The following is a 25,656-nucleotide window of genomic DNA, read 5'->3' as shown; positions in this document are numbered from 1 at the left end:
TTAGCGCCGTCCCTCCCTCCTCCCTCCCTCTTTGTCATTGACAACCAACACAGCCATATCTGCATCCGAGCATCTAAACGGTATCGAATGGCCCGCGGAGCTATGAAGCGGAGAAGAAAGGTGGAATTGCATTCTAACGTCTCCGATTAAGCTGATCAATAACGGCCTGTTGGAGTTCTGCGCTGGAGGAGGAGCGGGGAGGAGAGGATGGGAGTCAGGGGGGGGGGGGGGGGGGGGGGTAATGAAGGGATGATGAGGCTGTGATTGAGGGAAGGATACAGGACAACAGTGTTTGGGTAGAGGAAAGGAGAGGATGCTGCAAAGTCAGACGAAGGATGGATAAGAAGAAGAGTGATGAACAAGAGGGAAAAGTTTGATTACCCGATTCGACAGTTATCAGGCCATTAAAGAGACGTTATCAGTCGCTGTAAGCACCATAGATGTGGGTCATTAGGGGCCTACTACGCCTACTACGTTGTAAAAGGGAAAGTGAAACTTAAAAGCAACGAGTTCTAATACTTTAAATTTTGAACACAAACAAAAAGGCTTCTTTAGGTTTAGGGCAACAAAACTACAACTTCTTTAGGTTTAGGCAACAAAACTACAACTTTCTTAGGGTTAGGCAACAAATCTACAACTTATTTAGGTTTAGGCAACAAAACTACAACTTTTTTAGGCTTAGACAAAACTACAACTTCCCTAGGCTTAGACAACAAAATTACAGCTTTTTTAGGTTTAGACAACAAAACTGCAACTTCTTTAGGTTTAGGCAATAACACTACAACTTATTTAGGTTTAGACAACAACACTACAACTTCTTTAGGTTTAGGCAACAACACTACAACTTCTTTAGGTTTAGGCAATAAAACTACAACTTATTTAGGTTTAGACAACAACACTACAACTGCTTTAGGTTTCAGCAGCAAAATTAAAACTTCTTTAGGTTTCAGCAGCAAAACTACAACTTCCTTAGGTTTAGGCAACAAAACTACAACTTCTTTAGGTTTCAGCAGCAAAACTACAACTTATTTAGGTTTCAGCAACAAAACTACAACTTCTTTAGGTTCAGGCAAAAAAAAAAAAAAAAAAGATTATTTAAGTTTAGGGTTAAAAATGTTTTTTGGGTTAAAATAACTACGAACACAAAGACAACTACACGTTGTTGGTTATACACGGGATGTGAACTTCGGTCTCCTTGGCTAAAACCCTGTGTGCTGTCTATAGGCCTACTGCAGTGCTTGACTTCCGCTTCTGCTCCCGTCATAATTATGACAGTTGGTAGAGGTCGCTGTCGTGTTGTTTTATACCTTCTTCTGGTGATCTACCATGTGAATAGATGATAAAACCTACCAGTTGGCGTAGTAGGCCCCTATTGACCCACATCCATGGGGCTTATAGCGACTGATGACGCCTATTTAATAGCCTGACAACAGTCTAATCGACTGGATTATTATTGTGCTGTAGGAAGAGCTGAGGAGGGCACAGGTGGACAGAGCAGGGGTAACACAGCACTTGAGTGAAAAGACAACAGCATCTCTCCTCTCTCCCCCATCGGTGATTTCCCCAGAGAGGAGGAGGGGAGCAGTGGCGGGGAGAGGATTTGCTTGTGGCTGAAAATGCATCTTTCTGTCTCGTTGCTGCTGTATCTTTCAAAGTTTCACTCAGCTTAACAACATCCAGGCCAACTGGAACAATATAAATACGTCACAACAAATAAGGATTCTCACTCATCTTATCAGCCTTTACACAATCTTAATACTCAAATCTCGCTCATTATTTCCCCATTTCCTCCTCGTGCTGTTTGGTGTGTGGATCAGCAGATAACATGAGTACAAAACAAGCATCAACAGAGCAAGATGTATCCAGGATAAATTACATCAAGAGCTAAACTGTCTTTGTGTTTGCTAAATGATAAGCTCGCCTCCAAAAACATGCAAAGCACATAACAAACACCAGAACTGAGTCGGCGCAAGCAAGCAAATAAGCCATTTCATGCTCAGCGTGAGCTGCAGGTGTTGAGCTGAATATTCATGCACACACATGAACGTTTTAGTGTCAATATCAGATGGCACAAACACATTTCTAAAGCTAGCTTTTAAAGTCGCATCTAAAGCAAAATTAACATAATTTATTCTCATTTCTTGAACTATTGATACTGAACAACAAGCGCCCCTAATTCCACTGTAATTAGGATAATGGATTAATCAGAATGTCATGCAGGTATGTGAATGTATTCCACCACGTGAAGTGTTACTACTAAGATGACCTTAAGATCCACTGCATGCAAAAGTGCGAGTAACCACCGAGCTGCACAGGCTGTTCATTCAGATCTCTGCTCTCACTGGAATATATATGTGCAAACATGCGTCACATATATTGCTCTACCAGCTGCTGTGCTGCTCTAACTCTTGGGGGAAGCTTGCTTTAAAGAAATATTCAGTCCACATGCATTGATGATTAAAAGATTTAGCATTTCACTGCTATGACATAAAAAGTTGACGAAAAAACATCAAAATTGATGCAGCAGAACCAGAGATATCGTCTTTTTTTATCCCACACTTTCAATGTACAGTAAGAGATAAAGAACAAAATTCACAGTTCTTTCAGTGCAAAAATAGTATTTTTAGTAACAAAAAAATATGAGTTATTTGACATGCACTTCTGTCATACTTCATGCTCCATGCTGCTATAACCTTGACAAAAAATCCTTAACTCAAGCTTTGCTGAAGTCTCACGTGAGTTTCTGCTGAACTTCACAATGCATTTTTTGCAGAGAACCAAGACTGTGGAATCCTCCAAGGACTCCCGTCATGGATTTTCAAGGGCTTTTTCAACGTACACATCATCGTGTGAGTGTTGCATTAAGATAGACTTGAAACCACGTAAAAATATCCTTTAATACGTCACAGAAAAGACCCCAGATTGAACAAATGAAATTGTAAAAAAAAGAAAATGCAACAATAATCCATCTCAGTGACAAACAATGGAGGTTAAATGAGGCGGTTTAACCCCGATTCTGTGTTGCGTTGTGGAGGAAAACCTTATTAGCCTTTTGTAAATGACATTGGTCTTGGTTTGTCTGTGATTAAAAATCCAGTTTTATACTTTTTTCCCTCTAAATCAGCTTTTCCATAGGAGGCACAATAAAAAACCCAAGTGTAACTCTGTCTATCTGTAACCGAATGAAAGTTTTAATAAAGGTTGTCTATTCTGTTGCTCCCAGCCTGGCTCAGCCATGAGGTGCCACTATGGGATCTGCTATGTGATTGGCTGTTTGCCAGTGGCACAGGAGGGGAGGAAGTGTGTGGGGGGGGGAGCTGTGCACCAAGCGTGTGCCTCTCTGTAGCACTGAGAGCGTTCCAGATGGCTGTGATTTATGAACCTCTCAGAATGGCGGGACTAATGAGCGCTACTCGACATGTGTTTGGGATGGAGGGACCGTGTTCGGCCATCGTTCCGTCTTTGAGGAGGGGGGTCTCGGACATTGCATCATAAGTACTAATGGACGGTGAAAGTGCCGTAGACGCGAGCTAGTAATCCATCTGCTACGTTGAATGCAAACAGATGAAAACAAGATGCAAAACCGTGTGGTTACAAACAGTCTTTAGAGTCCAAAGGAACAATGATTTATCTGTATACATGAGCACTACAAACTTATTCAATTTGCATAATGAATTAGCTTATTAGACTGAAATATTAGGCCAGAAAGGGAGATATTTCAAACATACAGCCAAAGGGGCCAGAACCGGCCCGCAAAGGGCCAAATCCAGCCCACTGGATGACTGCAAAGTGTGAAAATTGCAGAGAAGTCCGTCCATCCATCCATTATCTTTAACCGCTTATCCTATTTAGGGTCGCGAGGGGGCTGGAGCTAATCCCAGCTGACATTGGGCCAAGGCGGGGTACTCCCTGGAGAGGTCGCAAAACTATCACAGGGCTGACACATACAGGCAATTATTCGCACCCACATTCACACCTATGGGCAATTTAGAGTCAACAATTAACCTAACCTGCATGTGGGGGAAACCGGAGCACCCGGAGTAAACCCACGCTAACTCGGGGAGAACATGCAAACTCCACACAGAAGGGCCTCAACCTGGGTTTGAACCTGCGATCCTCTTGCTGTGCGCTCACCATGCATTTGTCCACTGGGGGGTCACGCTGTCCTAACAAGAGTAGCAAGCCCTATGCTTGGATACACTTGTATAGATCCCACATGCAGACGACGTGACACAACACTGTCAAGGGTAGGCTGCTGTTCATGCAGGAGCCCCCACTAGAAAATGAAAACAAGACACAGTGTCGCGTTTTCCGAGACAAATGGACCAGTTCCTATTTCTTCACAGACGTAAATGGGACCTTTCAGTGCTCAAAGAATATAATATTCGGCGCAACTATCTGACTCATCATGGCAAAAAATACAAGACCTTGCAAGTACACCTGAGAACAGAGAAGATAAACGTTGGCAGGTTTGTAGCCGAGATCAGTGAGGCATCTCAGGCTGTTCATCATCTGTATTGTAAATGGGATTATTCATTAATTGTGAACATTTTCTGAATGTACTTCTTTACACTAAAGAAAGGGAGAAATTGTAGGTGTTGTTATTTATAGGCTATTATGCAATGGTTTTACTGGTCCGGCCCACTTGAGATCAAATTAAGCTGTATGTGGCCCATGAACTAAAATGACTTTGACACCCTGGTCTAAACTGTCATTTAATGTTCTGCCAAATATCCCCCTCTACGACATGACGATCTCTAATCCAACAGTTATTATTTTTGTCAACTACTTATGAGATTACTGAGCTATTTGCACAGCAGCAGAGATGATTACAGTTACCATTTTTATAGTAGATCAGTGTAATCCCATTACATGGCTGTGTTGCTCCTCCGCCCTGGCGCTGTTACCCAGTAGCGTGCTCCAGGTAAGTATTAGCAGAAGGTTAAATTGATAATGCATGGTGCATTCAAAAATGGCAACTTTTTAAGGAATTAAGAAAATCAGCCCTGTTTATAAAAAGATGGGGTTTGTTTTCTGCGAGAGGCCCACGTAATCCCCGAACTGAAGCAAAACACGTACGTCATAAAAGCTTTCATGATCTCCACCTGACTACAGTGAGAGGCGAGGGCGCCTGCTGCTTTCTTGCAGCTAAATGTCATCAGTCACGAGAACTAAGCTGTTTAGGTACAATCTCTCTCATTATTAGACATTATGCAATTAAATGCCTGCCACTGAAATGAGGAAATTAAAGGAAAAGTTCTGACAAAGCAACATAATAAGAGACAGCATGACTATTTTCTTTACATTAACCTCTTTTACTCGCCAAACCCAGTACCGGGTTTGGCTGAGCTGTGTGTTAAAACACTGCCTTTAAAACCTTCTATGGAAAGGACATCTCATGTCTCTTAAAACGTATTTCCTCGTTTCCTCTCTCCTTGCATGGTTTCCTTGCGTCTCTCCATGAGGGACTGAGACGCGAGGAAAAAGATGCAAGTGAGGGGAATGTCGATGCAATTAAGAGACTTGGGATGAACCCGGTGTGAACAGGAACCAGAGCAGCCAACCGTATAATTTTTTCCCCCTTGGTCTGGATCAAATAAACCGAACTACAGGTGTGAAAGCACCCTAGATGAGAAGATCAATACCACTTCAATATGAAGCTACCACCAGCAGGCAAGCTTAGCTTAGCATGAAGACTGGAAAAGGCTAACCTGCCCTGTCCAAAGGTAAGAAAGTCCACCAACCAGCCACTTTAAAGCTCACAAATTAATTCATTCATTCATTATCCGTAACCGCTTATCCTATTCAGGGTCGCGGGAGGGCTGGAGCCGATCCCAGCTGACATTGGGCGAAGGCGAGGTACACCCTGGACAGGTCAGCAGACTATCACAGAGCTGACACATAGAGACAGACAACCATTCATTCACACTTAAGGGCAATTTAGAGTCAACAATTAAGCTGTATGTCTTTGGACTGTGGGAGGAAACCTGAGTACCCGGAGAAAACCCACCCTAACGTGGGGACAACATGCAAACTGCGGACCTGCAACCCTTTTGCTGTGAGGCGAAAGTGCCAACCACTGCACAAGTCAACACATTATAATGTGTTTGTTTAATCCGTACAAATACCACTGTGTAAAAAAAACATTTTGATCTTTTAAAAGACGCAGGGACGCTAACCACGTTTGCATGTCATATGTTGAGTTATTGCACATGTATATGTGTGTGTATTTCCAAGTGTGCAGGGATTTGTCAGGGCTTTCCAAATTGATTTTTTACACATGTCCAGTTAGTTAATTATTGCCTCTTAGTTTGGTCTGAAATATATCTAATGAAGCTGTTAACATGCACGGAAAGAAAAAAAATATTGTGCAAATAGTCCTTAAGTAAGTGAAAAAAATCCCCTCAGCCCCGAAAGGTTTCAAGCTACGTCAATCATTTCTTTCCAACTGTGACGTGCTGTCATAGTGGTGGGGTTGTAAACACACTGCACATGGTCACTAAGGGATTCAGGTAAAAAATCATCTTCTGAATTATTCTACTGTAGATGCAAATTTTTTGCAACACTACTACTTTAGAACATTATTATTATTATTATTGTTAGTTTTGTTTGAATTGTGGATTAAATGCAGCTTAAACATTCTTATTTTCCTGCAGACTCAATTATTTTGCAGACACCTATTATTTTATTATTTCAGACTTCTGTGTAAAAACGACAATTTGATGTTTTATGTCCCGAACTATTTCTTGGCAAGGACCAGTTGCCGGGCAACCAGCAGAGATTCCAGGAAGTTCCTGGTCCCGGCCAAGAAATAGTCTGTCAAATAACCCCCAGTAAAACCGCAACGTGACGTTTTTACACACTTTGTACAGGTTTAACAAACTACATAAAAATGTCAGCGAGCTTTAGAGGTGCTAGTTGGTGTATTGTGTTATCTTTGGACAGAGCCAGGAAAGCAGTTTCCCTCTGTTTCAAGTCTTTATGCTAAGCTAAGTTAGCCAGCTGCTGGCAGTAGCCTCAAAGCAAATATGTATATTCCCCAAACCTCACATGAAATATAGAGCACCTCCCATTAATGTAAGATGAATGATTAAATTGTTATTAAATATAATATTAGGCTTATTAAGCTCCAGGGGAAATGAGCACTGGTGCTACTGTAGATCACATGGCTGCACTTGTATCATCAATGGCTTTCTTTTTTGCATGTTACCTAATAAAGCATAAATTGTATAAAGAGCGTTTCATTTAATTTGAATAAATGTCTATTTTGCTACACTATCAAGGATCATCACCTTTGATCACTAAACACCGGTGAAGTTGCTCCCTCATCGGTGCAGAGATTCTACAGTGGCGATATGGTCTGTTAATCACTAGACAGCATCCCCAATGGGAACTGTCTGGGTCAGATAGAGGAAAAAGTTTCAAGTCAAATGGGAGAAAACAGAACTGCAAAGGTGTAAATTATGACGGTATTCATGTGCAAAAGTGTGACAGAGGTGTCATTTTTTAAACGGAAGAAAGCACGACGAGATAACACCTGTCAAACTGCAATCAAAGAACAACTCAACTACAGGAAGACGATTGAAACTATATGTTCCCGAAAGCCTTAATATAACGAGAGTGAGGTAGAGCAGGTGTAAATTAATACAATGGGGACTAGAATAGAGCCCTGTGGGACCCCAAAAGGCTTACACAGCTGTACTGTGTGTCTTCTGCTGTATCTGAATTGCTGACCCAGTGCTTCACCTGGTCAAGTAGATTTCCATTGATTTACTGAAAACTGCAGTCACCTGCTTCAATTCTTTGTAACCATCCGGGGGAAAAGGCATAAACTGTATATAAGAAGTGGACGCAGTTACGGTGACATCACCCATTGGTTTGTGGACTGCCGTTTTGAGGCCTCGAGTTTGGCATTTTGGCTTTTATCTTGGATTTTTGGTCGTCACCATCTTGGGTTTTTTTTGCAACCAGAAGTGACACAAGAGGGTTGAGCTAAGTACAACCGAACGCTGAATAAGTAATTTTTAGGCGTTCGAAATATTATAATTAACTTTCATGAAAAGGGTTAAAGATTTAAGACGAAAACACGGACAACTCCCAGACCAGACAACGCCGTGGTAGCGAAAAAAAGACTGTTAATATGTGATATGATATATGCTAATCAAAATGGTATTCGTTTTCTTTCAGTTACAGTAGGGCTTGCCAATATGGCCAAAATCATCTATCACGATATATCATTACGTATCTCGATAACGATATATATCACGTCTACAGTATATCAAGTAACCACATGGTAAAGCCCATTTTCTATTCTCCTGTGTGACTTAAATACCTGACAAATGAAAAGTATGGAGTATTTTCCTAGTAAATTAGGAAATTTAGTGCAAAACGAACATAAAATAACATGAGAAAAAAAATCATAGACTTTATATAAGAAGTGGATATAGTCACTGTGATGTCACCCACTGCTTTGTGGACTGCCGTTCCTAAGCCTTGAGTTCGGCATTTTGGTCTTTTGCAACCAGTAGTGACACCAGAGGGCGGAGCTAAGTACAACCGAATGCTGAATAAGACATTTCTAAGTAACCAGAAAGATTATAAATAACTTTTATGAAGTGAAAACACACTGTGAAAGGGTTAAAGCTCTAAGACAAAAACACAGACAACTCCCAGACCGGACAACTCTGTGATAGCGATCCGTCAATCACAAGGTATCCCCGCCCTAAAGCATCCCCTGCTTTATGGTCTATTTGACTCTAAATGGGACCATAATTTACTTTACATAATTTCCCTTTTCGGACCCGGAGTTTGTCACCTGGGTAAGGTCTGAAATCTGAACTTTTCACACTTTATGGGGAGACTTAACTAATATATAAGTAACGGTCTGTCAACTCTTGTACATCAAGTCAGAAAAAAGATCAGTGGCATCCGTAACTGACTGAGGAAGATAAAAAAAAGACACGCTTGTCATATACTTGGGGGTTGAAAATAGAGAGGCTGAAAGTCTGGCTCCGAGTTTGTCTTCTTGGCTATGTTATTCAGAAGGCAAACATAGTTGATGTAAGCACAAGGCAACACACAGACAAAAGGTTTGCCTGGCTCAGACCCAATTACACACAACCGTGACAGCAAGAATTGAGAGATAGTGCAAATATGTACAAACACACATTTACACTGAACATATCTATGGAGGAGTCTGAAGTGATTCCAACACAGAGGCAGTATCCTTTCTCAAACAAACACACACACAAAGCAACAAGAAAAGCTGAGACAGGTAGAACCCGAACCTCAGTGAGACTTACTGAATATTTCATAATGTTTCTACTGGCCTGTCAGGAGCGTCGGCGAAGCACAGTGTGTTTGTATACGTGTCTGCATATATGTGCAGATTTAAATTCTATATATATGTGTGCTGACGATTTCAGTTTTTTTGTATTCGTGTGGCTTGGAGTGACAGGCCACTGTTGTGATTGGCTGTCAAGGCAGCGCTCACTGGAGAGCCTGTGACCAGCAGCTACAGTCACTTCATCAGGGCTCAGTGATGCGCCAGAGAGCAGGCTGGTCGCATGATGGTTTTGGCAGGGTGGCATGCTTAGTTCAAGGAAAAATAGATTTTTTGAAAAGTGGGAAAGCAAGTCTACACCGACCAATATCTAACCTGTAAGACAACCTTTCTTACTTTCAAAAGTTATTGTTGGAAAACCGTGACAGAGTTTGTGGCCTTGAAAAAAATCCGACAAATATGCTCCTACAATGTGTTGAAATACAAGTGAAGACTGTGTTTTTTACAGCATACAGAGTATAGTATTCTACCTTAGAATGTGAGGGTTACAGTATAATACCGCAGCAAGGCCTTCCAGTAATATACTGTATTTCTATAGTGTTGCTATTGCAATTAATTAAAGGTTTCTAGTTGTAGGTGTTACGGTACTCTACTGAAAAGTTTACTTCATAATCATGTTAATAAAAACGACTGTAAATTGCAGACATAAACTGTAAAAGTGCCAGATTTACGGAACTGAACATTTATTAAAAGACAGCACTGTATGACAAATTGTTAAGTATTACTTTAACTTAAAATGTATCAAACAAACTGTTGATGTTTTTGGCTAAAAAAGAGCATCAAATTCTACAACATTTTACTATATTTTGGAGGAACGATACACTAATGTCGGAATTTGGCTTTATTTTTCAAAACGATGTATTACTTTAACTTAAAATGTATCCTACATTCTTAATATGAAAACATTAATTAGTGCAGCTTTAAATGACTTCTTTTCTTTTCTTTGGACATATTAATGTGGACGCAGAACTAGACATTTTGGTCCAATCCGCGTTCGATACATAATTAACCTGACCCAGCTAATTTATTGTTCTTCTATTGTTGATTGTTTGGAAGACTTCATCAATTTTTGCTAATATTAGGTTTGAATCCTGATCAATAACTCTGGAGAAAAAGCAGCAGCAGCTGCTGCTACTTGTATCTATTGCTGGGCAATAATTTAATATCATCATTTATCAACTTCCAGTGGAATATAATAATAGTTTTCATAATACTATGGGGGCTGCACGGTGTGGAGTTTGCATGTCCTCCCCGTGTTAGCGTGGGTTTTCTCCAGGTGCTCAGGTTTCCTCCCACAGTCCAAAGACATGCAGGTTGGGTTCATTGTTCACTCTAAATGTCCCGTAGGTGTGAATGTGAGTGTGAATGGTTGTCTGTCTCTATGTGTGGTTGAGATATAAACATATTCTGCTATCATGTCATTAGGGATGCAACTAATGATTATTTTCATTATCGATTAATCTGATGATTATGTTCTCGATTAATAGATTGATTGTTTGGTCTATAAAATATGAAGAACAATGGTGAAAAATGCCAATCAGTGTTTCCCAAAGCTCAAAATGACATCCACAAATGTCTTGTTTTCTCCACATCCTCAACGATATTCAGTTGACCGTCATAGAGGAGTAAAGAAACCAGAACATATTCACATTTAAGAAGCTGGAATCAGAGAATTATGACTTTTTTCTTGAAAAATGACTCAAAACGATTATCAAAATAGTTGGCAGAGAATTTAATAATCGATTAATCGTGGCAGCTCTACAGGTTATAGATTTTGTATAGTTTGGTGTTGCCTCTCATTTCATCACCATTCTTTGGTTTTTAGAGCTTAGAAAACAATTTTCTCCAAAAGATGGCTGGCGATATCTTCTTATTAGTGAAAGAAAGTAAGTTCTGCTGGAGTGGATGTATAACTCTGAGTCGGAGTACACCTGAGAGCAGACCCCTACAGCCCTCTTGTATTCAGGAAGAGATGGTGCAGAGTGCAGCATCATCCAATCCTAATATATGCTGGAAAAGTCAGCTAGACGCTGGCCAGCTTGTTAGAAGACTAGCTGAGCTGTGGTGGTGTTGAGGTCAGCTTCTTTTTCCCTCTGCCTCCCCTCTTCTGCTCCTTTCTTTTTCCACCTCCCTCACCTCCTCCCCCAGTTTGTTTATCTGTCTGCTTGTTACCCTCTCAGTCCATCCTTTTCTTCATGTAACTCCCTCCCTCTCCCTCAATCTCGCTCAGTAACAGGTGAGTTCCCAGAACTAATTACAGGAGGCTATCCCAGGGTGCAACGGGGGCCGGCTCATTTGCAGGCGGAGGGAGCCGCGAGAAGGCTGTCTAATAACATTTTCTACCGACTGATTAAAAACAGCCCATAAATCACTTGTTCACGCGGGTCTATGGGTACGCACGCGCACGTGCACCCAGTCTGAAATAGAGCCATCAACCACATGGCTTTAATACACACTAAAATACTGTACAACTAATCGTAGGGCCTGAAGGACACACACACCCTGTCTCTCTATCATATAAAGCCAAATTAGGCTGTTTATACATTCATATAATGTTATAGTATAGTCATATTTTTCATTTTATTTAGTGTGGTGAAGTAAAAACGCAAACGATAATGACCTCCGTGAGGAATCTGAACGGTGGGGATGAATGATGTGAGAGTGATTCCAGTGAAACTCATTAAAGGCATTTCACTCGGCGACACTTAAACACCCCTCGCCATTGATTTTCCTCATCGGCCTCGTTCATTGTTTACATCCTTCCATGACGGAACGAGGAAATGAACATTAAGCGGTCCCAACATGTTGTCGACAGGCGGTCGGTCTGTACGTGAATAAATCTGGAAGCTACTATTGAGGATGTTTGGAGGTTAATGTCTTCTGCAGCGACTGCATGTCCATCACATTTTAGAAAATAGTGAAAACTGCTGATTACAATGTCCAAAGGCCAAGGTGACGAGTTTAAATTGCTTGTTTTGTCTGACCGAACAGTCCAAAACACAGATATAATATATTATTAGGGCTGTCAGAGTTAACGCGATAACGCGTTCACACAAATTAGTTTTAACGCCACTAATTTCTTTAACGCATTAACACAACTTGTGATTTTTAGGTTGTAGCGGGCTCGAGCTAGAGTGAAGATGCTGGTATCATATGAAACTAGAAAACCTAAATAATCCATTGGTTAAATCATGTCATACTAGCTTGTCGTGAAGGAGGTTAAATAACGCTCCAAATGTGCGCTAAATTTGGCGAGGAAAAACTGCCATGGCCATTTTCTAAGGGGTCCCTTGACCTCTGACCTCAAAATATGTGAATGAAAATGGGTTCTATGGCTACCCACGAGTCTCCCCTTTACAGACATGCCCACTTTATGATTTGAGTTATGATTTGAGCATTTTTTTATACAGTACCTGTGAGGGTTTCTGGACAGTATTTAATATTTTTGTTGTGCTGTTACTTGATTTCCAGTAATAAATATATACATACATTTGCATAAAGCAGCATATTTGTCCACTCCCATGTTAATAAGAGTATTAAATACTTGACAAATCTCCCTTCAAGGTACATTTTGAACTGACAAAAAATTGGATTAATTTACAATTAATTGCGATTAAATATTTTAATCGACTGACAGCTTTAATTATTTTATATAAGACAAACAAAAACAGCAATATTCTCAAAATTGAGAAGGAACTAAATAATGTTCTGCATTTTGGGTTAAAAAATGACAGTAAATGGGATAATTGATTGCCAAAATAGTGGGCAATTCATTTTATGTCCATCGGTTAAATAAATAAAAATCGGACAAGAAAATTGCAATCGACGCATCTCTAACTGATCGTCTAATTTTTTCCGCTCTAGTCTCTTTTTTATGTGTGACTTTGTGGTTTTTATTAATCTACAAAGATGTTGCTCCAAACCTCAGTATTTCTACTGTCAAGGTTGCAGCTTAAATGAATTAACAACCATTTTGATCATTTTGAAAAAAGCCAAAATGTTCAGCTTCTTAAACTAATTAATTTTACTACTTTTCATTGTCCTACATCGTAACACATTTGAGTTTTAGATGGTCGGTCCGTCAAAAAAAAAAAATCAAAAAATAAACAAGCAATTATAAACTAAACAATGAATCAATCCATAATGAAATCATTAGCTGTAGCTCAACTCTAACAGCCACAGTTCAGTGTTCAAACAGCTCCAGATACTAACGCCGAGTCATCATGCTACATCTTATGACAGGAGACACAGCACACCCAGTATGCACATATGCACGCTGTCTCAAGCCCTAACTGACCCCCGCTGAGGTTCATATGGAGCGCTGCCATGTCTTCTGGCAGGTCCCGGCACAATAACCCAGTCAGTAGATTAGCAGCGATAGCATCACCGGCCCCGCACGGCAAACAATGGCCACTCTCTCTTCCTCGCACACTGACGCAGGGGCCATTTCCCATGACTCTTGCTGGTGTCAAACGGGCAAATATGTGTTTGTTTGCACACAAACACTCAACCGCACAGCGTCGGGTGGATTCCCGTGGTCAAAGCACATGAATCGCCGTTAGTTGGGGATTTCCGATAACTACAAGCCCTTTTCACCTTGTGAAGTCACGCCGTGCACAAACTTTCAATTTGATGGATCTCCTTGCGAGCTGAAGTTTCACGACATGCTGACTGTTTCTTCAACAAACAGCAGCAGGTGAAATAGCATTAGAGGTGTCAAAAAACAAGGCGAGGGTGAAGCGACTGCTGACATGGAGGTAGCTGATTTCTCCTGCTGCTCACATGTCAGGCTGCTATGTGAAGGTTCACGCAGAGTCGTGGTTCGCACCACCCATTTCGCGCGAATCGCATACACACATTGTCAAGTAATTGATTCTTAGTTTGCACTGCAGAGATGTGCAAAAAAAGACAAGTAGTGATTACAGTCTGACGTGTATTTAGACGTTAACATTTCACTCGGAGCTCAGAGGTAAGCGCTGACCTCGCGGCACTCGCTTTAAATTTTCATTCCTCGCAGCTTTTTCTGCAACTTCCCCCAGAAAACTGCAGGAGTTCTGCAGCTCTGTGTATCCAGGAAGGCGCCGCAGATGGCTGAGCATGTTGAGTGCTGAGTGCATCTCCCTCCCTCTGTGCTGCTGATGGACTATCGGGCCTTCTCATGATCACTTACTGAAGTAGGAATCCCCGCCAAGAGATTATGATTGGACTATAATCGGCGGCTAGCTGGGTCCTCCTGATTTTAATTCTGTGCTTGAACTTTCTCCTCCACTTATCTGATTTTCTTGTCATCGCAGGGACGTGCGTCGAATGGTTGAACGTTGAATTAAATTAATTAATTAATTATTATTTTTTTGCAATTATTGTCGCCTCGCAGCAAGAGGGTCGCAAGTTCAAATCCAGCTTGGGGCCCTTCTGTGTAACTTTGTTCGCGTGGGTTTGCTCCGGGTGCTCCGGTTTCCCCCACAGTCCAAAGACATGCACATTGTTGACTCTAAATTGCCCGTAGGTGTGAATGTGAGCGTGAATGGTTGTCTGTCTCTATGTGTCAGCCCTGTGATAGTCTGGCGACCTGTTCACCCAATGTCAGCTGGGATCAGCTCCAGCCCCCCCCCACAACCCTGAATAGGAAGAATAAGCAATTATTTCAAGCCGGATGTGAGACACTAGGGTTCCAGGAAATCTTAAATGTGTGTGTGTTTGATTCCGCCCTGTGTGTGTGTATGTTGTTTTGCATATAGTTTTGCTGATGCAGGCAGATGTGGGGCGCTGCATCTTCACTCAACTCTCTGAGCCTTGAGCTAGAAAGGGGCAAAACTCAAAAATCAAAGTGTAAGCAAAATCCTGAAATAAATATACGCTCACAAACAAACAGCCGCAATCTCCCCCCCCCCTCCCCCTCCCCCTTATAACACATTTTCCACTTTAGCAGCTCTTTGCAAGAATCCTGTTTGATTTACACACGTATAGTGTCAGACTTCACAGGGAGGGGATGACCTATGAGATTCAGATCAGCACATATATCTGCACACACACACACAAAAAGATGTGTCGCTAAGATGCAGGCGCTGAAGCTTCGGAGCCACGTCGTCCAAATCTATAACAGGGAAAAGACTCCCATTAAACAACCTTGGGAGTGACACAGCATCCACCGAAGCCTGGGCCATGAGTCACGCCGAGCGCTTCATCACAGCCCCCGAGTGTGTGCTACCTCGCCACATAACAAATGGTTTTGTTTGGGAGGCGCAGTGCACCCTAGGATACTGTAGTGACTTTCTGTTTCCCGTTTTTCTCAGGTTATACAAGTGAACGGTTATGTAAGCGCTGTGCTAAAAGCGGGGCGAGGCACACACCTACAGTAAAAAAAGGGATAAGGGGAGCAGTCACACTCTGGGGAGCGTTGTAGGGGGGGGGGGATCGCTGCTACGTGGTTAGGTAACAGTCTTTACAAGAGTCCTGTGTTTAAAGAACCTTCTTGTCCTGTTAATACAAAGTAATGCCCTTGATATGTCATAAATCTAGACCGTCCATCTATCTGTAGGTGATGTAGCGGTGGGCGATATGATTACAAAATTAAAAACGATACTCCACTCAAAACATGATTCTACCTCTTTTCTTTCTACTGGCAATGTAAGGGGACATATCTTAAGAAAGAAAAGAAAATATATAATCCAAATTGAAAATGAGTTATAGGCCAACATGTAAATGTAATGTGATTCATTCAGAGTTAATAATAACAGTCATACTGTTGTTTCCAGTTGTAGCTGACTGTCAAGCAACCTGGGTCTCAGCAATAAAGAATATTTGGAAAGAAAATGTTTTTTCACCAGAGCAAAACTGGGAATTACATTATATTTAATTGAATTTACATCTTTAAAGAAACCGAAAGCTTTCAATGTCAGATATGTGAATTAAAGTGGTAAAACAGACAAAATAGCCCAGAATGTCCAAAGAGCTTTGGTCCAGTAACAAAAACATCTCGTGATAGGAATACAGCATATTATACCACTACTTTCACAGTTTAAAAAAAATATTAGATTTAGATTTTTGACTGGAAAAACACTTAACACTAAAGAATGAAATGAAGCTCTCATTCAGCTGAATGCAACGTTCTACAAAAACACACCTTCCTCTCTAGAGTTTCGCCGTGTGTTGCCTAATTTTTCAGAGTGATGCGCGCAGTGTGCAGCCAAAATAGACGGAGAAATTGATCCGATAGGGGCTGGCAGCTCCGCAGCAGCAACGCTGTCTGTGTGGACGCCACACAACAGGTCTGTGTGGCTGCTCTAGCCTGTTAACACGGGCACCGACTTAAAAAAGTTAAAGGTTTTACGACAAAACGGAGCGGCGGTAGCCTGTACATTACCATAGACAACCTGTGTGGGTGTGACGTAGTTTATCGGAAGTTGTATGGGTGTGTTTATCACGGAAATGACGGTATTGCAAAATCCACGTCATGGCCAAACGTGACACCGGTGATGAAACCGATATACCACCCACCCCTATTGTGATGAATAAAGATGAATGCATTCCTCTTTTACTCTCGCCAACTCAATTTTGACTTGTGCAATAATGGTGCTTTTGAAAAAAGATCTTTTCCTATTCTTGAGATTCCTTGACAACACCGCGGGTGGAAGGAGCGGAGAGCAGTGATCAGCATTCATAAAGCTACTCATTCTTGGAAGGAGGAGGAAGAAGTTCAAAGTGGAAGAGAAAGAGAAAAAGCAAAATTGTTTGCTGCACTCTGAGACAATAGATCAATAAGGCCAGCCTGCAGTGTGGGGCCGAAATTGGTACACTGTACTGGATCTCTCTGGCGAACAACACAGCACAAGCTTCACAGTGGTAACACTAAAATGTCACGGAACCAGAAATACATTGCTTATATGTTATGTTTTGTAAAAACCCAATGCAAAGCATACCAGGGTTTGTTAATAAATGCTTTTGGTGTAAATTTGTTTTGTTTTGAAGCTGTATTCTTCTCTCCACACAGAAAAATTGGCCAGATGTAGACATTTTGAAGCACAGCTACAGTGGACTAAAGGCAGATGCATATTTCAGCAAACTAAAACGTCAACAGTAAATATCAGTTTTTGATGTCAGGCGCTGCGAATCAAAGAGAAAGTTCCTCTGTGTTGATTTACCGTTTCTTTTTTTTCTCCATCGCTCAACAATCGTACCGGGAAGAACTCATTATAACTTCTCCACTGAGAGTAAACTCAATAGACCACAAAGAAACAACACATGTGTTTTAAATGAGGGGAAATGTCTTTTTTCCTTTTTACTATCACTATTACTCTCTCCAACGTTGGGGGTTGTTGACAGGTATTCTGGGAAATGTAGGATATTATTCAACTAGTGGAAGACTAGTATGGGTTGAAGGAATGATTATTTATCAACGAGCCTAAAGTCCATTTTTTGTATACGTTTTTAAATCCGATAAAGAATGTTACGCACAGAAACCTCGCACACTGAGTCGGCTGTGTTTTATTATTCTCTTTGTTGCGAAAATTCGTAATACAAGACAAAACTGAATTAATTATGTGTGCGCAATAAATAGAGCTTAATGAGCTAAATGCTAATATTAGCATGCTAACTTGCTCACAAAGACAACGCTAACATGCTGGTGTTTAGTAAGAGTCTACTGCGAGGGTGGACTTTGAGCTAAATGCTAATGTTAGCATGCTAACATTACTCATGTTCATGTTCATTAAAATGAATTTGCGGAACAACTGATGCATGAATAAAAACTGCTATAAATGAAGACTCAATACGTCATTGTTACCCGATTTGAACCTCCGTGTATTTCTAATAAAGATAACACATCTTTAAAATGGCTTCTAAAGCCCCTGAAACATGTCAGACATAAAAAAAAATACTTCAATAGCCTCAATTGAATATTTCCTAAAAACAACATTGTGCAAATTGTTGAACTTGTGCCACAAGCAAATATTCTACGTAGACTTTGTGACAAAATATGAATCAGTACTGTATGTTTTGTGTCCAGTGAGTTGAGTGATTAGTCATTGTGTTAATCCTCGCTCGGAGGCGCGCTGCTGTGAGAGAGTTGGTTGCTGTGTCTAATCTCAGGCATTGCGAGGAGAATGATAAGAGTGAAGCGGGCCTCCGGGGCACACCGCTCTCCACGTTTGTCACTAAGAATTTCACGCTGTTGTCAAACGAGTGCAAGTTTTTATGACGACGAGAGAGAGATAGAGAGAGAGGGGAAAGAAAAAAATGCAGAAATGTTAAAGACGCGCTTAAAATTTGTAGGCCAGTAAATCAGGGCAGAGAGAGGAAATTAAAATATCTCAATCATTTAAAGCGTTTTTAATTGAAAATATCAGTCATATTAGTATTTTAGGGATGCAAACCATCCCAGGATACGCATGACGGACTCAAAGGAGACAATGAGTTGTGGTAATTGAAGCGGGATGAGCATGGACAAAGTCTTGCCCAGGAGTTTGAAGGAGGGAGGTGCAAAGGTGGGAGTGCTACAATCACACAGGTTATTTGGGGACTCTTGGGGAAGTGGTGGGGGACCTCGGTGAACTCCTCATTTCTGTGGGGCTTTATGTACCGTGACGGTTCCAAATGAAACTCCCCGATCATGTGGGAGTGCTCTATTAATTTGTGGCTCAGGCCGCCTCCTCGGGGAGAGAGCTGCCACAGTCAGCGCTGCGTCCCCCCCCCCCTTTTGCAGCTTCCAGCAAAGCTCCTTGTTGCTTATTGACTGAGGAGCCGCGTTGCAATGTTTCTCCACGTCCACGGCGGCTGTGTGGCTTTTTATTTTTCGCCCTCAAGTGCCGAGATGATCTATCATTTCTCTGGTCGCCTACTCCACACTCGGCAGGATGGATGAAAAGCAGCGTGAAATAAAAGTAATCTTGGTGCAACATACTGGAATACACTTCGTTCCTACGATACAGCGTGCTCGGAGAAATCTAATCTGGTTCTGTTATAAAGTCCCATTGAGGTATAACCACCAACAACAAGGTTGAGTTTTATGGGTTGCCAATACACAACTTCAAAATGGATCTTGTACATTGTGAATTAGTTTAACACTAAATATGCCAAATAATCTATAACATAGGGCTGGGTGATAAATCAATATGATAATTTATCGTCTTTAAATGAAATCCCATCGAGATGAAATCACATATCGAGATATTATGATACACAATTATGTCGCCTAAATTGATAATAAGCACATAACTAAAATTTCTCAGACAATCTGATCACACACAATTTGTCTTAATCTGATTACACTGTATTTGTGTGCATACATGTAAATATCGTCAGCGTATAGCCGGAAATATTTATTTTTTTCTCTATAATTTCAATTGAAACCATTGTTCCATGTTCGTTTTGCACAAAAAAATTCTTAACCCATTTGTGCTTGCAACTGAAATTTTTTTACTTCCTTTGGTGGAAATGTTCTCTGGGTTTGCCTTAACACAAATATGAAGACATTTTCAAAATCGGTCAAACTGTTTAGCAGAAGAGTGAGTCTAGTAGTTCGGCAAATGGGACTACTGTTTTTTTTTTTTTTTACAATAGTATGATAAGAAAATGTCTGTATCTCAGAAACTACAAGGAGAACAATCAAGTATTTGGTATCTATGTACTCATAACAAGTTCATCATTAAAGCAATGCACACATGTACAGTGTAAAACATGTATTTAATATGGTAAACGTTAAGTAAACAATAGCGTTTTTCCTCATTTTAAAAAAAACAATCCTGATTTTGACTAATTATAAAAGGGTTATTTTTCATGTGATCTGAAAATGTCAAAGTTGTACCGTTAGATATTTGCCCAAAGTATTTATGTACCAAATTTCAAGACTTTTGACCAATCAGAACGAACGCTATGGCATTTTTCTTATCATACTAAATATAGTCTTTGGGCAAAAATGGGTCAATTAAATGAGAAATATTCAGTACTTTTCATTTGTCAAGTATTTAATTCACACAGGAGTATACAAAAATGGGTTTTACCATGAGGTTATTACATATAGACTATTATTGAACTATGAGTAAACAGGGTATATCATGATATATATCGTTATTGAGATATGAAATGGTATATATTGCGTTGGAAGATTTTGGCCCTACTATAACTGTAAGAAAATGGATACCACTTTGACTAGCATATATCATATCACATATTAACAGTCTTTGTTTTCGTGGATGCTGAGATTGTGTTGTGGTCTCTTTGGTGCTCATTACAATCAGGCTCTATCAACAACAACCTGCTGGCTACAAAGACGTGTGTGTGTGAACCACGCAGGAGATCACAAGGCTCTCTTAAGACCCAAGCCCCGAGGCATATACATTCACATGAAAGGACGGCCAACGCTGGCGCTCTTCCCACAATTCTCCCTCGTTTTCTTCTCCCAGCATCGCTCTTTGCCTCGTTTCTACCTTTAAATGCATGCATGTGGTCCAATTAGCGACAAACAGCAGTTATATGGTGGGTTTGACTCACGCAGGAAGGGAGTATGGAGATCACAATGATATCGGCGCGCAAACAGGAAAACAAGTAGGTAGGACAGGGATGTCTGTCCAAAAATATCCCTTATGTGGGACAATCTGATTTCAAAGGCGAAGAAGGACTGGGATCGACACGTGAGAAAGCTTATTTCACCTTCGCGTCAGTAAAAATCTAAAGTAAAGATAAGACAGGTCCTTTAATTATTGAGAAATCCTTTGTGTATTCCCACGGAGGCACACGTCCTTGGGAACTCCACGAACGGTGGGCGGGAACACAACAATCCCAGAGCGCCCACATTGGGGAGTAGGCCAGCTAGGAATGATGGGAAGTTGTGCAGACATGCAGAGTAATTAAAAACACGCCTACAGTTTGTCTGCTGCGCCTTATGAGTGCTCGCAAAAGACGATCATTATTACTTTGAGAGATAATAACACGCTTGACAGAACAACCCTGAAACGGCTTCACTTGACCGATGTGGTGCAGGAGTCGGGTAATCCATAGGTGTTAATAACTACATTGAGCAGCAGAACAACAAACATCGTTAGCTTCCCAGGCAAATAGCATTAAGCATGGGTGCTGCTTGAAAAGCTTCCCACGTAGGGGGGGGAGAACAGGACGTCTTCGCCCTACAGATGCTGGTGATGAGACGAGTGTGGGAGGACCGCCGAGCACATGAAAAGAGGAAGGAAATGAAAGAGGGGAAAAAAGAAGTGGAAGAGAAGGAGTCAAATGAGAAGAGATAGAAACAAAAATAAGCCGGCCCACATCGCATTAGGAGATTCCTTTTGAAGATTGCCTGGCATGGAGAGGCAATCAGGAGAGCAGAGACTGTTTGGCCTCACTGTGAGCTATTCTGCAGAGCCGCGACCACATCTCAAGTGTCCGTCCCCCCCCCCTCCCTCCCCGTCTTTCTCTCTCATCTATCACTCTCTCTCATCTATTCCTCATCAAGTACTGCCTCCCATAAACAAGGATATTGGCCACCAGGCAAGAAATCTGAGAAGACGGATCCCTTTTCACGATGGTCTCTGCATCATTTCCAAGCAGAAGCTGATCCCCGTGAGGACGCCGCGCGACCTGGAGTCGTCCGAATGCCGGGAAGTACCAACGGGAGGGGGGGGTTAAGCGAGGATATGGCCCCAGGACTGCGTCCCAGCCTCACTGTTTAGGAGAGCATTGTGAGGTGTGATTGGCAGCTGGGTTGATCTCCTCAGGCGGGTCAGGAACGGGACCACACAGCTATTCACTTGAGAGACCATCAATCACAATTTGGCTTAATTAACCAGCAGGAATGACAAGCCAAGGGCCCACCGTCTGAATGGATGGATGGATGAATGGATACAAGGAAATATAATACAGCACAATACAGCGCGAGATAATTTAATACTGTAAGCCCAAAGGAAAACTCAGACTGCAAGGCCAGCAGAGAAAAGAATACAAAGCAGTTGACGCCGGCCAACAGAGAGACAGGTTCACAACTACTACCGTTTCTGTTTCCCCATCACTTGATTTGAGAGCTGATTTTATCCATTGATGTTATTAACTAAGCTTTAAACAAGTTCGTCCTGGTGGCCTTGGGGCATAAAACGCTGACCATGTAACCAAAACGTCTACAGTTTGAGCCCTCCTCTGTTAAATCAATTCCTGCCACATCGAGATCAAAACAGCTACTAAATGGACCAATTGTGATTGTTTGGTTAATACTGCAGTTACAGGGGTTGGATGGTTGGTGATACGAGAGGTGAGATGTTTGATGTGTTCTGCTTATGTATATGTAATATGAACATTAGTATTACTAATGAAGAAGTTTCTCTTAAAAATGTTTAGAACAGACATGAAAAGCAAAGAATATTCGTTAAAACAAGTATAATTGTATGTGCATCAACTCCAAGTTGTATGTTTTTTGTATCAAGTGTGATTAATAAATGAAAAAATACGTGGCAAAAAATAAGAAAAAAATAGTCAAATATTTTGATGTATAACAGGAACTATCTGCACAAATAATAATTAAACAAGATAAAGATAAAAAACAAGGTTTTCCACTCAAGCTCACACACACATTGCTTAATAAAAGCCGGTCCCTGGCTCGTCTCAAGCCTGCACCACTCTCTCATTAGCGTCTGCCAGCCAGCACGGCTACCATTAGCATTTTCTCAATCACCGTGATGGACCATGTAGACGCTCGTCAGTCTGTGTGGGCTAGCGCTGACTAATGCTCGATCGACGCGAGGGCCCACATCCAGCAGGAGGAAAGCTGGAAAATATTGTTCTTTGGCTGTCAATAGATGGCTCCTCTTCATTATTTGTGTCTCAGCGTTAGCACATTCACCTGCCTGTTAATCTGTCATCCAGCCACCGCTTCCTGTCACCCGTCTATGTCCGTCTTACTGCCTTCTGAGTCCAAATCTCATCTGTCAGTGTTCTCCACTAGACCTCACCTGCTGCAAGTGCATCAGTCCGCTTCCATGAAAAAGAGATTTTAATGATGGCTCATACAGAGGTTTTATTATTTCCGTGTGTGCATCCGCTGTGCAGCCTTTTACAGTAACAATGTCTGCACCAATTCACTGCCCATGCCAATTTATCCGTCCGATTTCTCAGAAAAGTCTTGCAACTTTTCAGTCTTAACACTGGGATCGCCATTCATTCATCCATCCATCCATCCATCATCTGTAACCGCTTATCCTATTCAGGATCTCGGGGGGGCTAGAGCCGATCCCAGCTGACATTGGGCGAAGGCGGGGGGGGGGGGAACCCTGGACAGGTCACCAGACTATCACAGATAGTCACATAAAGACAGACAACCATTCACGGTCTCATGCACACCTACGGGAGGTTGAGAGTCAACAATTAACCTAACCTGCATGTCTTTGGACTGTGGGGAGAAACCGGAGCACCCGGAGAAAACCCCAACTAATGCTAGGATCAGACTACACAATATGTTTGACGATTACAATGGTCACTATGTCAGATTACACGATTGAGAGTCATAAATTATTGTCGTGACTTGGCCGCAACACACGACAGACTAAACGTCGGCTCCTGTTCCGACAATACACACTCTCCCGACACCGCCGTCTTTATATACCGGCTTACCGTTTTTTTTTCATGACCAAACCCCCCTTAAGTTGCAAGGAGTATCGCCGAGTAATGCTGGTACTCTCTTCCGACAGCTGCATTTGCATAATGGCGTATAAGCCCGTTGAGACAATGAATGGGACATAGAAACTAATTATATGCCAATATTCACTCATATGCACTTGTAATCACTTATAATCACCATAGCCAAATTTTTGCATGTTTAAGCCCATTTACTTCATGTTGCATACTCCAGTGTTTTAGACTTTGGAATTCCAAGCAAATGTATTAACATGGTATGGTAGGTATAGGAAAAAAACTCTCCAACACAGCATGCTTTGGCAGTACTGAAATGTCCACAAGCTTTGTACTAAATGGACTTTAAACACAGTAAAGTCTATGTATGCAAAAAAGGAACGTAATGCACAAACTGTGTCGTCATTAACACCTCAGATTATTTGCTAGTTAACACTTCTAAAACAATTGTAGCGACTGATAATTGAAAGTAATTGACAGGTTTCCGTAAAAAACACGCCAATTCAAAGCAACGTGTTAAGTCAGGTGCAACGTCAAGCAAAGGTGAAGCGAGAAGAGAGAAGTATTCTTGTGAGGTTTACTCCAGGGTGTTACTTTTATTTATTTTTTTATTTGGCAAATTAAGGGTGCTTTTGGAGCATGAAAAACATTTAATCTCCTTTTTAATAGATTGTGTGAAATTGGAAAAAAAAAAATCAGACATGACCTTGGCCACTGCTTCTTCAAACAGGATAGTACAGAAATTGATTGTGTTTCTGAAGACTATTTTCCTACTTTACTCTGCCAGACCACAATAGCAAAAACTGCTGCTTTTACCAAAGAATGAATGCATTTAAATAAGTAAACGAATGAGAATATTATCAGGAAGTTAAAGTGAATGGTAATTTCAAAGAGCTCTTAGAGGTCTTACAACAGCTAAAACAACTCAATTAACTGATATTTCACATCACAACAGAGCAAATGTACATTTGAAGACTCTGTTTCTCAGTAAACTCACACATTCATGATGTCAGTGTTAACTCTGAGAGTATATGAGGAAAATCAGTATCACGCCTGTGTTGCTGCAAGTTTACACACATCACAGTTAATCTGATAACACCTTTGAACAACCCCCCTAAAGGTCATCACTTCATCATTTTATCCTATTAGGCATTAGTGTGAAATTGTCATAATTAGCATATAAACTCTTAAGTTATGGCCAAAAACATGTATTGTATTAAGAGGTCAGAGTGACCTTTGACCACCAAAATCGAATCAGTTCATCCTCGAGTCCAAATTCCTGAGATATCACGTTCACGAGAATGGACCGGATGGAAAAGACAACCCGAAAACATAATGCCCTCGCGGATGTCGCCGGCGCAGAGCCATAAAAATCTCATTGTGAACTCTAAAAGGCTGGAAATTTAGATTTTTAAGGCTTAAAAATAAGGCCTTAAAAAAAAACTCTGATTGACGTCACGTCACCAACACTCCTAGGGCTGCAACTAACGATTATTTTCATAGTCGATTAATATGTTGATTATTATAGTTGTTTGGTCTATAAAAGGTGAGAAAATGGTGAAAAATGTCAATCAGTGTTCCCCAAAGCCCAAGAAGACGTCCTCAAATGTCTTGTTTTGTCCAAAGATATTCAGTTTACTGTCATAGAGGAGGAAAGAAACCAGAAAATATTCACATTTAAGAAGCTGGAATCAGAGGATTTAGAC

The 25,656-nt window shown here is 41.2% G+C and overlaps 1 protein-coding gene and 1 long non-coding RNA gene across 2 annotated transcripts in view; one reads left to right on the top strand and one right to left on the bottom strand.

Moving 5' to 3' along the window:
* LOC119483949 (neural cell adhesion molecule 2-like) overlaps positions 1 to 25,656 on the bottom strand; it is a 529,018-nt gene that overhangs the window by 294,081 nt on the left and 209,281 nt on the right.
* LOC119483954 lies at positions 770 to 1,007 on the top strand. The gene is made up of 2 exons (XR_005205870.1): positions 770 to 913; positions 974 to 1,007. It is a non-coding gene; the product is annotated as an uncharacterized LOC119483954 (long non-coding RNA).

Source organism: Sebastes umbrosus, chromosome 24 (assembly GCF_015220745.1).
Source record: "Sebastes umbrosus isolate fSebUmb1 chromosome 24, fSebUmb1.pri, whole genome shotgun sequence".
NCBI classification, from domain to species: Eukaryota; Metazoa; Chordata; class Actinopteri; order Perciformes; family Sebastidae; genus Sebastes; species Sebastes umbrosus.
This window is presented reverse-complemented; position numbering and strand designations above follow the sequence as displayed.